The sequence below is a fragment of the Genypterus blacodes genome, unplaced genomic scaffold, assembly GCF_046128005.1.
Source record: "Genypterus blacodes isolate CSIRO-AG114 ecotype Tasmania unplaced genomic scaffold, CSIRO-AGI_Gbla_v1 ptg000022l_1, whole genome shotgun sequence".
Taxonomy (NCBI): Eukaryota; Metazoa; Chordata; class Actinopteri; order Ophidiiformes; family Ophidiidae; genus Genypterus; species Genypterus blacodes.
In genome coordinates this window covers 1413736-1426747 of record NW_027466835.1, presented here as the reverse complement: position 1 = coordinate 1426747, position 13012 = coordinate 1413736, and the positions used below count along the sequence as shown (strand labels likewise).

The following is a 13012-nucleotide window of genomic DNA, read 5'->3' as shown; positions in this document are numbered from 1 at the left end:
ACAATCCAATACATGAAGAAATTAATATACTTTATATTCAGTATTTACATTTAGAATTTCTGTTTTCGCAGCTCTGTTTTTAGTTTATGAGCCACAGATGCTGATCCTGGTTTCAACGAGCGCACGGTCGGTTTGACCTCAGATGAAGAGGTTGTGTTTAGGTGGTTTGAGCGAGTATCTACCTTGTTGTCATAACAACCAGCGGCAGTGCTCAGAGGAAGCCCCCTGACAGTACAGAAGTCCATGGAAATCAGAGGGAAGCCCCCCCACAGACCTGAAGACCTCCCTTGTTTACTGATGCGGGCTACATTTTTGGTATTCCTCCTTTGGTCTGTTAGGTGGGGGGGCAGTCAGGGCTCCCCCCCCCCCCCCCCCCCCCCCCCCCCCCAACCTCCCTTCACTCTTTGTCTGATGGTGGTGATTACAGGCCAGTGTGCCGAGGTTGTCTGGTCGCAGTAATTGCAGGTTAGTTGTCCGTCACTCTGCGGGCCGCCGGCGTTAAAGGGAAAGGAGAACACGGGGCTCTTAAGAAAGGATCCATTTAATCAGCAGGGTGAAGAGGTGGACTCAGGTTGTATAATGTGGACTCCTCACAGCGCCACTCCTGTATTATTCTATCATGTATGATATTATTATATTAACTACTTATACAGACACACATTGTGTTTGTCGGATATTTTTTTTCCTACAGGAGCAGAATCACTGATTTTACTGTGCGTCTAAAAACGGTATCCCGAAGAGAACAGCTTCACCATCAATCACTGCATTAATGAGGCCCGCTGGTTACTTACAGGTTAAAAAAATGTTCCAGTGATATTTGAGGGTGTGAAGTTATATAAGGCTGTTTATAACTTACAGCCCTATTCACCGCCGGGCTTTTCAGGGTTCTCTGTGCCACCACTGGGGAGCGGCCTCGGTCGGAAAAGCCATGAATACCTTTTTTACCACATTCCCGAAAACCCACAATATGGACACAAACATGTTGGCGTGTGCTGTGGGAGGACGCTGCAAAGCCTCACACAGGTACAGAGGCTGGAAATAAGTCAACACGGGAAAAATGCCACTGTATTATCAAATCAAACACCTCGTGACTGATTGATTTTCAGGGTATATCAGTCTTCAAGTGTTGTTTGAATCCAGCAAAGACAGGGCTGAGAGAACTTTGCCTGGTTTGATTTGCCCTGGTTGGCGTTATCAGCGCCGAGGATTAAGTCTGTTTGCCAGCGGACAAGAATGCAATTAGCAGAGTCACACTCACTGATCAATGCCAGCGTATCACTATCAGTCACCCATGAGCAAACATGTTTTTCTTTTGAGTAGATAGGAAAGGAATGTCAAATACACGCCGAGGTCCACAAAGTGCTGCTGTGCTGCTGTTATGTAAGACGGAAAAACATTTGAATACAATCCGGTTCAGGTGTTACATGAACAACCCTCATGAAGTCCCTCTGTTGTGCCTGCTGGTGTGTGTTGGTTAGGTATCTGTGTGTGTGTGTGTGTGTGTGTGTGTGTGTGTGTGTGTGTGCACTTTCGTCATCTCACCCCAGTTCTCATCCCTCTATTCCAGCTGAACAATAGACCCCGAGACCCCCTGCTGCTCTGCCAGGTGACCTCATCGCAGCAGCAGCACCGCCGATCTTCCCCGCGCTGGCGCAAACAAAGGTCGTCCCAGTGAAAATGCCAGTGCTGGTTCTCACAGTACGGTGGCCGAGAACCGCCACCGCTGCAAATAAAAGAAGCGCTGCAAAAATAAAAAGCTGGTGCAAAAATAAAAAAGGCGATGCAAATAAAAGAAAGTCTGCAAAAAAGAAACGCTACTGCAAATAAAAGAAAGTCTGCAAAAATAAAAAAGTCGGTGCAAAAATAAAAACGGTGATGCAAATAAAAAAGCCACAACGGAAGTGGGTTACCGGGGACTGTTTTTGCCGATGCACCTGTGTGAGTAGAAGACGACGCCGACGCACCTGTGTGAGGAGAAGAAGACGGCGACGACGACGACGAGAAGAAACTACGAGTAGGAAAACGAACTAGAAAGTAAGTGAACATGATAGTGTTTAATGTCGCTACGTGTACTTTTTAATGTGTTATTTGGTTAGGCCAGGTAACCCCAGGTTTGAAGGTGAACTGGAGAATGCCGGTGTATTGTTAGCTTCGGCTAACACGGGGAGACCACTAACCAGATGTCAGTTTGACATCATAGCTGGAGTTTGAGTTATTGGATGACATCGTTTTGTTAGCGTGATGCCATCACACTCATTTATTTAAGTAGCTTCAGATTCAAACAGCTTCAGCAGCATTGGAGACACACTTTCTGGACCAACATCTGACTGTGACTCTGTGAGTGAGCTCGTTTTGTGGTGACTATCTACAGTGAAGACAGCTTATTACTGTCGTTGTTGTTGTTTGTATCATTAATAATCATGCTAACAATAATCTAAGGCGTGGGTAACAGAAGTTATGTGGATGAATGTGAAGTTTAAGCTGTGTGGGGTGGCCAGGGACCTTTGAGAAAGAACCATGACCATAATGTCAGATTGAATCCTAAACTTGACTGTTTTTGCTTTGTCATTTACCAGGTCATGTTTTGTCCATTCTGTGGGGTGAACCTTCCATCCGTCCTGGTATATTGTGGCTCATGCTGTAGAAATGTCAGGTTCCTAAGGAGTCTTCAAGATGAAGGTACATTTCTTTCTGACAGTTAATGAGGTTCTTAAACATGATGGATTGCTATGCTTTTTCAGAGAATATACTGTCTGTTAGTCATGAATATACCACTTCATATGGTGAAATCCATAACAGAGGCATGTGGAATACAATGAATTTGAAGACATGAAAAATTAAGAAAGTTTCTTAGTCTAGTAGGCTACTGATCCCTGTAAAAAAATCCTATGCAACAATTTTGAGTGTTTTGCACTATGCTACTTTTATATAAAGACATTTTCAATTAATTAACTTTAACGAGTGCATTGAATAGCTTGATTCCTCAATAACTAATCACTAACTACCATGTCACCCACACATGATAATCTTAACAATCTCATTTATTCACCTCTGTAAAAATTGAAAATGTTCATTATGCAGTTCATCATTTAGCCTCTAATATAGTGTCCTCCGTCCTACCCCTCAGGTCCTGAAGCTAGTACTCCAGTGGATGAACTTATCCAAAAATATTTCACAGAGGGCCATAGTTATGAAATAATAGTGGACTTACTGAAAACCAAACACAACACATCAGTCAGTTTTCGCAATCTACAAAAAAGACTAAAACATGCAAGCCTGACCAGAAGGATCAACTACACTCCAATTGCTACTGTGCAGGCAGCTATTTCCGAGGAGCTAAAGGGATCAGGCCAGCTTTTAGGGTATAGAGCGATGTTGCAGATTCTGAAACGGAAACACTCTCTTGTCGTCAGACAAGACGATGCACCTAATGGCAGAGCTGGATCCATGTGGAACAGAGAATCGCTGCAGACGTAGATTTGTTCGAAGGGCATATCATTCAATGGGACCAAACGAAACCTGGCACGTTGATGGGTATAATAAATTAAAACCTTTTGGAATTGGCATAAGTGGCTGCATTGATGGCTTCTCCAGAAAAATGATGTGGCTGAATTGTGGAAAGACGAACAACGACCCTTCAGTAATTGCTCAAAACTACATCAACTGTGTAGTTGAGCATGGAGTTTTTCCAAAGCGGCTCCGCACAGATTGCGGCACTGAAAATGGAATAATGGCCGCCATTCAATGTACCATGAGATCAGAGCATGCAGACGAGTTTGCAGGAGCTTAAAGCCACATGTATGGCACTTCAACATCCAACCAGCGGATTGAAAGCTGGTTCCGGAAACAAAGGTTTCTGTCACTTTTAATTCATTTATGTTTTACTTGACCCTGGATTATTGTATTTGCTGTATGCATTTATATTATTTCTCAGTTTAATGTATATTGCTGTGCTTTTTAAAGGAAAGGGTATATTGTAGTGAAATCTCCAAAAGGCATGAGTCAGTAGTAAGTGGACTTGTACATTAATCTAAACCTCTTGAAGAACGATGACCTGGATGAATTTGTGTTTTCTATCTAGGAGCCAATTTTGGATGGATCTGTTCAGTGACTTGAGGGAGAGGCATCTCTTCAATGGCAGCCCTGCAAACACAAAGTTCACCTCCTGGAGTCACCTTATTTATTATTAATTACGTAAAAACTGAAATAATGTGGTGCTCTAAAATGTGGGTACTTAACTGCACTTGAAAATATTTTGTAACATTTTGATTATAAAATTTAAGATTCACAATAAAGTTTTCCCTCATGTGCAATGCTTTCTCTAATATTTGATACTTAGTTTAACCTAAGATCATTGCTTGTCTTTGGGTCTCTGCATCCTTGTCCTGTAAGAAACTCTGGAGATAATTGTAATGACCATGAAAGTGAAACTTAATTGATGTGTTGCTCAGTGTGAACACTTTCCTGTACTTGCTCCTAGCAATTGTGGTTTCCCAGCATCTGCCCAAACCCTGAACCACATCACCAGCATCATGCCAGTGCCAGCAACTCCTGCTGGGGATGAGCATGAAACTCTTTTTGGAGAACTGCAACGACAGAGTGGTGTAAGAGCTCCTTTGCAGTGGGAATCAGCTGTAGAGAACTACATCACCCTGAAAAACATGGCTGGTCTGTAAAAATTTTAGGGACATATTTGTGTTGTGACAACACCAAAACAAACTTCTTTTTATGTGTTGTATTTGCTGCTGCTGTATATTGCTGCTGTCATTTTCTTCTCTCCCCTGTCATTTGGCAGAGGCTTTTGTCCAAAGCAACGTACAAATGTCTGTAATAAAGTTGTCTATGCCTGAAAAAATCTTAAAAAAAAAAAAAAAGAACAGTCTGTAGTTTTTTTATTTATTTTTTATTTAAAGAAACAAGCTGAAGCTGCAAGCACATTCCTGATATCAAATACAATAAAAATGTGCGGTCTTGACAACAGTCTAAAAATGAAATGTTTAATATAATGTACACAAACATGGATCTCTAGGTCAGAGCGTGACACATTCTTTTAAGTAGTTTAAGCCTTGATTGTGTGACAATATTTTCAGACAAGGCTAAGTGTGAACGATAGACTATGTTTCGGAGCTACAATTACCAGAGCTGCTGAATCAGTGCTTGACTCTCCATCTGCAGGTTCCCATATCTGGAAGTAAAAAACAATATATCAGTGAGCACTTCAAATTTGATTGACAGAACTAGAGCTGAACAAATTTGAACATAAATATTGAAGTTTGTAAAATATGTGTAGGCCAGGACACTGCAACATTTACTGTAATTTAAAATGCTATTTTGGCACGTTTCATCAGAAACATGGCTTCTATGTAAAATCTAGAAACATTTTCATTTTCAGACAGAACTTACAATATAATCAATGTAAGACACAACAAATGTGGCACTCACCAATGTATCAGCTGCACTGAATTCTGCAGAGCTTGGACTCATGATGATCACCTCTGAATCCGACAAAGTAGTTTCGGAGGCTGCTGGTGTCCACAAAAAGGACAATTCATTATGATCTGCAAAAAACAAACAAAAAAAACAAGTATCATTAGGTTGCTTTGGACTTAAATTGCATGAACATTTTAGCCGTCAGTTCAATACCTCAATCTGACATTATGGTCATGGTATTTTCACAAAAGTCCCTGGCCACCTCACACAGCTTAAACTTCACATTCATCCAAATAACTATTGTTACCCACGCCTTAGATTATTGTTAGCATGACTATTAATGATACAAGCAACAACAACAACGATAGTAATAAGCTGTAGCCGTCAGTTGCTTCCACTCTCGTTAGTGGTCTCCCCGTGTTAGCCGAAGCTAACAATACACCGGCATTCTCCAGTTCAACTTCAAACCTGGGGTTACCTGGCCTAACCAAATAACACATTAAAAAGTACACGTAGCGACATTAAACACTATCATGTTCACTTACTTTCTAGTTCGTTTTCCTATTCGTAGTTTCTTCTCGTCGTCGTCGCCGTCTTCTTCTCCTCACACAGGTGCGTCGGCGTCGTCTTCTACTCACACAGGTGCATCGGCAAAAACAGTCCCCGGTAACCCTCTTCCGTTGTGGCTTTTTTATTTGCATCACCGTTTTTATTTTTGCACCGACTTTTTTATTTTTGCAGACTTTCTTTTATTTGCAGTAGCGTTTCTTTTTTGCAGACTTTCTTTTATTTGCATCGCCTTTTTTATTTTTGCACCAGCTTTTTATTTTTGCACACCAGCTTTTTTATTTTTGCAGCGCTTCTTTTATTTGCAGCGGTGGCGGTTCTCGGCCACCGTATCACAGTCACCCCGATAACATCTCTGTCCCCCACACGCATTGACATGGAGCAGCCACACAGATAGAGTTGCAAATGGGCACCTCTATGAGTCAAAGCAGGGGAGGGTGGGACACTGGACATCCCCCTCCCAGCGGGTGCCTTGTTCTCCCATTAATTGATCGCTACTTGATCTTGGATGGCGATTCAGGGGGACTCTCTAGGGCCGGCCACCAGTCTCTGTGATATGTGTGGGAACTGTGTGGAGGCCACGAAGGTGCACCTGCTAAATGGCCGTTTCGGCCTATTCCCCCAGCACCCTCCCCATTGTTAGGGATTTATATTCAGTTTCCTTCTCAGATGGCCACACAGTGGAGGGCTACTGAAGTGGACTTCTCTCTTTTCAAAAGGGGGCTGCTTAAAAGAGTCACTTGCTATGGTGGACAGTATTGAAAGAGCGACACAGGAGGATCTGGGATAGACATGGAGCCCAACAAGGTCTCATGGCACATAGCAGTGATGTCAGAGGTTTAGTTTTGGTTTGGGACTTTTTTTCAGCTGTGTAATTCTGCTCTCTCCAGATCCTTTTGTAACAATACATTTAAAGTGACTTACATTGATGAAATGTGGGGGAAACAGTATTTTCTCAGGGGAATGAGGATGATCACAAGTCAACAATTAGCCTTAATGACAGCCCGATGTCCTGTGGCCTGCTGGTTGACCCCTGACCCTTGCTTTAATGAGGGCTGTAATAAGGGACATTACTCTGTCAGTGTGGGGTCTCTGTCTAAGAGGGGATGGTCAGATGAAAGGTGCCCACTGAAGTGTGTGTTGCAGGTGGGATGACATTTTAAATAGCTGAAGATGGGCAGGTGCAGTAATGATGTGTAACAGTAGAACACTAGTTCTAGCAGCAGGTGGTTAATAGGAAAGGTTGCTCAAGTCTTTCCGGTAAATTTCTGATCATTTGTTGTTCTAAAGGAGTGAACAAAGTCCTCCGTTAATTATGAATCAGTCCTCATTCTACATTCTGAGTTAAACAATCGTTGTTTTCAAAGTTCTGTCTCTCGCTGTGAGCGTGAGATTGTGTAATCCTTCCCGTGGAAGCATGTCAGCACTGTGTCATTCTCACATGTCCTCTCTAAGCTGGGACTGTAACCCACTGGCACACTGCTGCCATGATCTTCAGAGAGGAGATAGAGAGGCGGAGGAGTGGTTGTGCAGGGAGCAGGGAGTCGTGTGTGTGTGTGTGTGTGTGTGTGTGTGTGTGTGGGTGTGGGGGGGGGGAGAGCCGGAATGACCAGATTTAAATAAAGTCAACTTTCCGGCCATCTGGCCAGTGTTTAGGATAGAGGGGGAAGCCTCGGAGGCTAATAGAGGCGCGCTGAAAAAGCTTTATTTTTAATTCACAGTCATTAAACCTGGAGCTCGCTTTTTAAAACCAGAATACCCTGTATCACACACACATCAGCAAAATCTAAACTTTCACTTAAGCACAATTCTTTCCCCTCAATCTGTAAGATATCTGCACAGAAGCTATAACGCCTCATCTGATTATATATTAAGAAAAGCTATTGAATAAGGAAACGGTGAGTGCTATCTGCTAACATCTCATCGCCCCTCAGATTGATGAGCGTTGATGGCGGCGCAGCCTGGAGTGGGTGGAAGTGTACCTGCAGACACGCATCGCGGCCTGAGAACAGTGTCACTGTACCAGAGAGGAAATCCCATCAGAATAAAGCGACCGAGGGGACATATCCTTAAAGCTCACACTCTAAAATTAAGGACAAAACAATGTGTCAGCCCGTGATTGATCAGTCTGGGGGTGTTTTGTCAAAATTCAGCCGTCTTTGCAGCCCCACCCCCAGGCACTTCCTATAATCAAAGGCCGTGCCCACCCATGGCTAATTAGACATTAAGCAAACGTCAAGAGAGGCTGATTTAAAGCAGCCACCCCAGACCTGAGCAAAACAAAAGGGAGCGGAGTGAGGAAGTGGGAGAGAGATCCAGATCAATATTGAGCGGCACTTTTGTTTGCTAAAATGCCACACAGGCCCAAATAAATCAGATAGAGGAGGGAGAGAAGGGCCGGCGCTCGCGTTCTCACGGCTCCCCGGGCACTGCGCTGAGAAAAGGCACACCTGGCCTAACAAAGCCCAGGAAGAGGGGAGGGATGAGCAGGCACGCAGGCATGCTCCCACACAGGCACACACACTATCACACCACTGCTGCTATAAGATCATACTAACAAGAGAGGACTTAGAGGAAATTTCAATGAAGACATCTGCAGCCTGTGTTTGTCCCGGGCGTCAGAGAGAGGCGACGTTAGACGATAGGAAACTAGACAGTGAAAGATTTGTATGACTGCAAACTCTCTGGTGAAGCTTGAGTCAGAAACACACACACACACACACACACACACACACACACACACACACACACACACACACACACACACACACAGAAGAAGTCTCAGTTTGTGCATCAGCCTGGATTTAAGCTTTAAGACTCTGATATGTGAATATAACGTTTTAAACTTTGTCTTACTATATATTATAAACTTCTCTTGAGCAGGACATTATTTATTTCCTAATGCCTAAGCAGGAAGAACGTGATGATCTGAATGAACTGTGTGTTTGTCACCTTCCGAAAATCGAACTAATCACATTCCACACTTACCTCTCTCGGATGAAACCACTTGAATTCAACTCTCCCTCCCTCTCTCTCTCTCTCTCTCTCTCTCTCTCTCCCTCTCTCCCTCCCTCCCTCTTTCTCTTCCTCCCTCCCTCTCACCCCCCTCTCTCCCCCCCTCTCTCTCCCTCTCTCCCATGCAGGCCTTGGTCTGAAGCATCTGCGGCTCTCTCTCTCTCTCTCTCTCTCTCTCCCTCCTTCCCCCCCCCTTCCCTCCCCCCCGCCCGCCCTGTAAATCATACTGTCACTTCTCGCACTCAGCACCTCTGGAGCGTGAGTGCCCGAGCTGGTTTCAATTTGAGCCCTGAGCAAAGTTAATAAGTTTGAGATAAATTCAGCGGGCCTGGCTGGAGCTGATTTGGAGCGGTGTACGTTTTCGCCCCCCCTGATTAGCCCTGGTCCTAAACTTCATTGGCAAAGCACAAAGAGAGCGTCTGTTTCACCCTGACCCCTAATGCGGTGTGACCCCATGCAGAGAGAAGCCTGTTATCATTGCTATTTAGAGAGTTCAGGTTACAGGTGAGTCAGGTACTAAAAAGATAATACTGACACAGAGCGGCCGCGAGCTGTGGAGGCTTTACATCCAGTGTTGATGATACACAATTCAGTAAATCTGCAAAAAATGCGCCTAAGAAACCAGAGTGAGTCTGAACGTGAGCTTTAGTTTAACATCAGCCGGGAGGATGAAACTGTCCCACGAGAGGAATCGACAGGTCAGACAAGTCGGCTTTGTGCCCCGGAGTCAAATTATTCCTACGGTCATTGAAAGTCTCAAGCCACACATAAGTGCCGGTGCCATTTAGTAAAATAAACCTCGCATCAAACTAATATTCATCCGTGGTAACCTTTGGCAACTGGCGTGATGTTGGTAAGCACCCGTTTGGGCATCATTAACCAGCTGGAAGTGACTAGAGAGCCTTTTTTTCGGGGGGCTTCCCACCACATGATTGGAGGCTCCCCCCCAGTAACCCAACGCACGGGCCAATTATAGATAATTTAAGACTTAAGCAATTTGGACAGATTTCTGGAAATTACTGTAGAGGTCTTGTTGCTGTCGCCCAACAGAAAGGCGAGTGGGATATTTTGACAGGTTTTTTTTTCGTTTTTTTTCACCACAAACCAGGTCTCAGATACACAAAGGCAGAGGTTACACGGTGCCTAATATCCATGTGTTGATTGGAGCTAAAGTCAGGGGGTTAAGCAAGGTCTGGTTAGTCGGGCTCTGAAGGACTACAGGGGAAAGTTGAAGCAAAACAACAGGCCTCCATCCCACCTGTCCACCAATTACTACTACATAAACATGACGGCCGGCCGGCTGCATGCACACGCATAAGATAAATTTACCTAGGTGGTCGGACTTCCCCAATTAAGGAATCTGACGAGTGCCGAGACAGACTGAAAAATGCTTCAGCTTCAGCCAAACGCTCCAAACCCCTGAGCGGTGAGCAGTCTGGGCTTGTTTTGGAGAGTCCACTGCTCGGTTTGCTCCATTCATAACAACTACAGTGTCATTTCACAGTGAAAAGACGAATTTTAAAGCAAGAAAAGTCAGAATTTAGCAACTGGCAAAAGAGGGAAAAGCCCATATTGCTCTGGAATGTTCCTGTTATCATTTTCCGTTTCTTTACCAGGCTGTGAAAATGGAATGGGACCCCGGCAGTGACACACATCCCCTCAACCCTGGAGCCAAACTGTTTCCCTCTTCTATCTTTGGCCTTGGTGTTAACAGGTGGATGCGCGTTGTGTTTGCTGCCCCGTCTCTCTCTCTGTTTGCCCGCCACGGTCAGACAGGAAGCTGGCCAGACTGCGGTCAGCGTGAGCCAGCGCCCAATCCTTTTCGGCTAGGTGCGAGGAGAACTGGGTGACATCACTGTTATGGGATAGTCTTCTGACGAGGGTGAGAAGGAGGAGTTTTACTGGGAACCTATTTCAGGCTCTACTTAAATGCTCAAACTGGGACTCTAAACACAAACGCTGTGGATAAAGGCTCTGACACAAACACGCGGGATATCGCTTGTGAAAGGAGCTTCGTCATGTTCTATAAATATCTGCATCTGGTTGAAGGTTAGAACTGCTCAGGCGTTAGTCAGAGCCCAGAATGTTCTACCGGCTCCTGGTCTGTGTCCGCAACTTAATTACTTAATAAAGTTCCACAAACGGTCGAGTGTAATTAGTACGGGGATACTCTGTGCATGTGTGTGTGTGAATGTGGGCGCTCCTGTGTGTGTGTGTGTGTGTGTGTGTGTGTGTGTATGTGTGTGTGTGGTCTTACACACATCACACATACATAACCTTCCCCCCCCACACACACACACACTTCACCCAGAGACACAATTAAGTGCTCTGGCCGGAAAGCGGGCCGGAGCGGGTGGACGCTGAGAGGAGACAGGCTCGCCGGGTAGTTTCCCCCCTTTCCACCTCGTCCCCTCGTCTCCTTGGCAAGACGCAGACGGCCCGAGATGTCACGGCCAAGCAAAAGCGCAATCTGTCTCACACGCAGTTGGCCAGAGTGTGGGCGCTAAAGCCGTCGCAACACGTAGCATCTCCGTGCTTGCTTTGCACTGAGCCGTGCGTGCTCACACAGGGAGGGGGGGGAGAAAGCCTGATGAAACCAGTGTGTCATTGCACTTAAGGTGGTCCGCATACAGACCACCTTAACGCCATACGTGGTCAGTGATAAATTCCCCTGCTTGTAGGCCAGCGATGCCTGTGAGAAGAGATGTTGTTCCTCTGAAAGTGGCTGCCAGACTGTGAGCTGCATGATCCCTAATTACCAACAGATGCTTCTTCTTCTTCTTCTACTTCTTCTTCTTCTTCTGCCTTTTTACAATGGCAACGCAGGAAATAACAAGATATTTCCACAGTAATTCATTCATATTTGGATTTAAGCTGTGAAATCGCGTGTCATACTTTTTTCGTACAATCGGGGCAAAATCGATGTCGACGGACACGGAGAAATGAGCGTTGGTGTCTTCTGTCAACAACCGAGACAAATCGCCTCTTAAACGACCGTTTCAGAGTCCCTGGGGTCAAATGACAGTCCGACTACATATAAAGAACTATATTTAGGACGGTCTCTTGTATTGCCTCTAGCACCACATTAACCCCTGACCTCTAACTAGGCACTAAGCTCCTGGTGCTTTACAGCTGGGACAACTACTCCGCTGCTCTGTGACCGCCGATCGCTTCTCTGGTTGGTCAAATACACACACACACACACACTGAATCCTGAGCAGCAACGGGATGATGATGTTCCAAACTGAGCCTGGAGATTGAAGATGAGGAAGGCAAAACCACAGCCGTAACTAAAAGTGTCTTCATTCCAAAGTTTCCATATTCCAGAGGGTCCGATGAGCGAATTTCACATTTCATTAGGACGCTCTAGGACCTGTTGCTCTCTCTGGGGTTTGGGATGTTTGCTCTGAACAAATATACAGATTTACACCTTGAGAATGGTTAAAACACGGGTGCTAAGTGAGAGAGCTGCATCTTCAAGTGGACCCTCATCAGGCCTTTGATCCTCTGTGATGAAGCTTCAAGTGTTTGTTTGGCTTCAACCTTTGATGTGATGTTCAGGTCACACTGCCACTTTAACTGCAGTTTGTTTTGAATCATCACTCGTTTGCATGGATCCTGCTGTATCTCAGACAAACGACAATAACACAAAGGTCACTAACTCCAAGATATGGAACACTACCACTTCCTAATTTTCCGTAGTATCTAATTGCCTGCTGGTGTTTGACACCCAGGTGACAGGTGTTTGTGTTTCCCTTCCTGAAACTGGGCGCTGGGTTTATTTAGGCTTTCACACACAGACGCCGTCCACGTCGAGCGCGGCAGGAGGAAGGCATCACCTGAGCCGCCGGCCCGCTCTATCTGAGCCGCTCTCAGGCTGCTCTGACACGTGAACCCTCAGCTGTAAAATGACACAACGGCTCAAGTAGCTCCATCAAACCCCGAGCGCCTGTTAAAGCTCACTGACCCCTGCCTCCCGACTCCCCCGACCCCCCATCAG

At 45.2% G+C, this 13012-nt stretch overlaps 2 long non-coding RNA genes across 3 annotated transcripts; one reads left to right on the top strand and one right to left on the bottom strand.

The window, feature by feature from the left end:
* The first annotated feature begins 1885 nt into the window (after positions 1–1885).
* Positions 1886–5584, top strand: LOC142992321 (uncharacterized). 2 transcript variants are annotated; one of them, XR_012961027.1, is made up of 4 exons: positions 1886–2034; positions 2577–2679; positions 4082–4226; positions 4481–5584. It is a non-coding gene; the product is annotated as an uncharacterized LOC142992321 (long non-coding RNA). The 2 variants fall into 2 exon arrangements; XR_012961026.1 differs by lacking the exon at positions 4481–5584 and having other exon boundaries at positions 4082–4313.
* LOC142992322 (uncharacterized) lies at positions 5048–6219 on the bottom strand. Its single transcript, XR_012961028.1, has 3 exons — positions 5976–6219; positions 5443–5558; positions 5048–5185 (listed from the first exon to the last, which is right to left on the bottom strand). It is a non-coding gene; the product is annotated as an uncharacterized LOC142992322 (long non-coding RNA).
* Positions 6220–13012: the final 6793 nt, after the last annotated feature.